Source organism: Bos mutus, chromosome X (genome assembly GCF_027580195.1).
Source record: "Bos mutus isolate GX-2022 chromosome X, NWIPB_WYAK_1.1, whole genome shotgun sequence".
Lineage (NCBI taxonomy): Eukaryota > Metazoa > Chordata > Mammalia > Artiodactyla > Bovidae > Bos > Bos mutus.
Genome location: NC_091646.1, coordinates 89983187 through 89987819, shown reverse-complemented (window position 1 = coordinate 89987819; position 4633 = coordinate 89983187).

Sequence of the window (4633 nt, the reverse complement as noted above, 5' to 3'; positions counted from 1 at the left end):
TTCTGGAACTCTCTTGCTTTTTCAATAATCCAGCAGATGTTGGCAATTTGATCTCTGGTTCCTCTGCCTTTTCTAAAACCAGCTTGAACATCTGGAAGTTCACGGTTCACGTATTGCTGAAGCCTGGCTTGGAGAATTTTGAGCATTACTTTATTTACTAACATGTGCTGCTGCTGCTGCTAAGTTGCTTCAGTCGTGTCTGACTCTGTGTGACCCCATAGACAGCAGCCCACCAGGCTCCTCTGTCCCTGGGATTCTCCAGGCAAGAACGATGGAGTGGGTTGCCATTTCCTTCTCCAATGCATGAAAGTGAAAAGTGAAAGTGAAAGTGAAGTCGCTCAGTCGTGTCTGACTTGTAGTGACCTCATGGACTGCAGCCTACCAGGCTCCTCTGTCCATGGGATTTTCCAGGCAAGAGTACTGGAGTGGGGTGCCATTGCCTTCTCCGACTAGCGTGTGAGATGAGTGCAATTGTGCTGTAGTTTGAGCATTCTTTGGCATTGCCTTTCTTTGGGATTGGAATGAAAACTGACCTTTTCCAGTCCTGTGGCCACTGCTGAGGTTTCCAATCCCCATCCTAGGTGCAGGTTTTTGGACCAGGAGTTTGCCCCTGACTTTCTCCTGGGAATTTAGAATTGGAACACTATGAAACTTAGTTCAGAAATGGGGACACTGAAAGCCTGAATCTTAGAAATAAAATCAAGTGGAGATAGGGCAGGAGTTAGTGCCATGGCAAGCTGATACTACATGTGAACTGAAGTTTTGGCGGTGTGAAGAAAACCAGAAAAGCTAGGATCAAGCAATCCTACCAATAGAAGAAATTGTGTTGTGGCTCTGCAAGAGTGGGAGAGACCTCTACAGTGCATGGCACTCCAGTTTCCATTTCTGTGTGGCCTGACTGTAATCCAATTCTTATCCTCGAGTGCCCATGAGATTGTAGCATTTACTGTTACAATAAATCCTGCACTTCAAGCTAGTGAGATTAGATTTCTATCACTTGCTATAAAACATGACTAAACAGGAAGCAAGTTGTATGCAGTTGATCTTGAGCAAAAATGTGGAGTGACGGTAGGATCATCCCACGGTGATGATAAGGTAGGAAAATGGCAGTCCATTCAGTAATGGCAAAGCAACCCCTTAAGTTGTAGGCAGCTGGGGACTTACTTGGTGGTCCAGTGGTTGGGACTCCACACTCCCAATGCAGGGGGCATGGGTTCAATACCTGATAGGGGAACAAGGATTCTGCATGCCATACAAAGTAACCAAAAAAAAAAAAAAAGTTATAGACAGCTGTCTCAAGGGTCTTTGAGTGGGTGCCTACCAAGGAGGAGGATTTGCAGTACTTAGTAGCCAAATATAAGGATAGCTGAGTGAGTTGGTTATTACATCTGGTGGCTTAAGTAAAGAATATCAAGAAAGAGGTAAATTCCTTCCAGGATGCCCAGCTGAAGGAAGATAAGGAAAAGCAAGGTCCTTAAATAATTTTCATGGGCTGCTCTTCCTGTCTGTAATAATTTGTCCCAGAGCAGTACTGGCAACTCTCTAAGGTTTAAAATGGCTTTAATAGGAAACTATATCAGACTCTACTGAGTGATGCTTTGGAAAATTGTTAGTAGGTCTGACAGTCATAAATAAATCATTTTGGAGAGATTATTTAAATTATACATCATTGGTAATGATTATTCAGGTGTAATGACTTTAATTGATTACAAGAGTGTTTTTTTAAGATGATGTAATAACTGCCAGTGTTAGTTTGTTGTTTGAAGTGTTCACTAGTGGGAATGATTTAAAATTTTAAAGCATCTGATTTGCATTAGTTGTGAGAGATATTTTAAAATATGTAAACAAGATTGGTGCTCTCCCGTAGCCCTGAATCACCCTGGCACTAAAACAGAAAGCTTTGGTTAATGCTCCAGAGCTCCTATTTTGAGGCAGTTATCTCAGGCAAATCCATAAAGGCCAGTTAATTATTGGTTCTTGTCTCTCCCCAACCAAAGGGGGAAAGAAGAAGAAGAAAAGAAATCTTGCCACCAACCATACTTTTCAGCCAACTGTGGTCAAGCTGATACCCCGCTAGATGAACCATTATATGTCTGCCTTCCACATTTCTACCTCTCCAACACACTATGGACCAACTTGGAGATCCAGGGGGTGTCACAACAATATTGACATATGGGAGTCAGGCAGGTGTACTGCTCAGAGCTCCCTTCAAGGAAAAACGTGCCATCTAGCACCAAGGAGCTCTAATCAGCTGACAGCCTTCAGCTATTCTGTCTTCAGGATCTACCTCATCTTTGGAGCTGAGACCAATCTGTTCTCAGGCAGCTGCAGCCAGTGACTCAGCACACTAGCAGTTCAAGGAGTGGCCGTTTGAGTTGCTTTTTGAATTAAAAAAAATGTTTTTAATTGGAAGATAATTGCTTCACAATGTTGTTAGTTTCTGCTGTACAACAAGGTGAATTGGCTATAAGTATACACATATACCCTCCTTCTTGTGCCTCCCTCCCCCTCCAAGACCCCCTCTAGGTCATCACAGAGCACTGAGCTGAGATCCCTGTGCCATACAGCAGGTTCAATGTGGGGCTCTTCTAATGGCAGTCTTTGCTCCAAAGCAGGCTTTTCCTGCCCAATCCTGTTTCAGCCCCCTTTTGCCTTTCATAAGCTCTATCCCCCCAATAAAGCTATTACACTTCTAATTCAAGTTCCGTGTTGGCTTCAAAGAGGACCTAACTGAACATGTGATTTCACTTTTATCTGCTGCCACCCCTAAACCAAGACCAACGCTATTTTCATGAGAAGTTATTAGATTGAAAAGGAAGAACTTCAATAAAAAAGGTTCATAAAGACTTCCACTACTGATTTCAAGCCATAACCAACCCAACATGCTGGCAGTCTGAGTCTACTGGAACCCAAATGAGGAGACAGCTGTGAGCCTAGCTGAATAGCACTGTCTGGTTTCTACGTCACGCTGGGTTCCTTGGGTTAAAATTAATGCCCTAATTGGTAACGCTCTTGGTCATAGGAATGGGAATGCTATGGAGAAGCCAAAGGAAGTGAAAAACCCTGAATCTGGGACCCCTCTAAAAGCCCAAGTTCTCCAAGCTAGACAAATGTGATGATTCCTCCAAATATAAGGCCAAACCTGAGATGCAGTTGGGCTGATTACAAGCAAAGGCCAACAAAGCTCCACCTATGTGTCAAGTTCCGAGCCAGGCAGAGAAAACATAGCAAGGGAGGGGAAAAAAACAACCCTGCCCTCATGGAGCATGCATTCCAGGGAAGGTGGGGAGGGGGAGATAATAAAAAGGTGAATTATTTGTTAAATGGTTATACATGCTGTGGGAAAAAAAATGAAGCAGATAAGGAGGATGGACTGTAAGAACAAGGTTGCAATTTTAAATAGGGTGTCTGGGAAGGCCTCACCGATAAGCTGGCCTTTGAATAGGAGGTACCAAGAAGTAAGCCATGTGTATGTAAAAACGAAAAGCACTCCAGGCAGGAAGAATAGAATTTGCAAAGACCCTGAGATGGAAACCAGTTTAGCATAGTTGGCAAGCATCCAGAAGCCAGTGTGGCTGGAGAAAAGTGTCAAAGAGGGGGAGTGGTAGTGACATGAAGGCAGAGAAGTAGCCAAATCAGGTCATGTAGGGCTGGGTAGGCTACTATTGGGACTTTGACAAGAGGGAGGAGCTATTGAAGGATTTTTATCAGAGGAGTGACATGATCTGGCTTATTTTAACAAATTCACTCTGCTACGTGGATGATAGACCATAGAGAAGCTTGAATGAAAGTAGGGAGGCCAGTGAGAGGGCCCTGCACCAATTGAGGAGTGAAATGATGAAAAGATAATGGCATGGAACAAATAGGGTAGTTTGCAGCAGTGAAAAGCTATGGTGGGACTCTGGATACATTTTGATGTAGGAATCTGACTTAGAAACTAGGCTGCTCCAGTGGTCAAACTGGTCAAAGTGGGTCTAACTTAAATTGGACTAGGTTCATGGTGAGGCCTCAGATGAATTAAAATTTAAGACTGAACTAATAGGTTAAATTTACCATAGATAATCTTAGCATTAAGAATTTTTTGGAAGTACAGTTGATTTATAATGTTCTCATTTCTGGTATAAGCACAGTGATCCGGTTATACATATATATACATTAAAAAAAATATTTTCCAATATGGTTTATCCCAGGATATTGAATACGGTTTTCTGTGTTACACAGTAGGAACTTGTTGTTTATCCGTGCATGTGTGAGTCGCTCAGTTGTATCCAACTCTTTGCGACCCCATAGACCATAGCCCGCCAGGCTCCTCTGTCCACAGAATTCTCTAGGCAAGAATGTTGGAGTGGGTTGCCATGCCCTCCTCCAGGGGATCTTCCTGACCCAGGGATCAAACCCAGGTTTCCTGCATTGCAGGCAGATTCTTTACCATCTGAGCCATCAGGGAAGCCCCTGTTTATCCATCCGATATATAATAGCTTACATCTGCTAATCCCAAACTGCCAATCCATCCCTCCATCTTCAGGTCCCCTTCCCATCCCCACGTCCCCACCCACAAGTCTGTTTTCTCTGTCTGTACCACAGATAATCTTGAATTTCAGTGGCTGCAGTGGAGAAATTTGAACCATCTTAC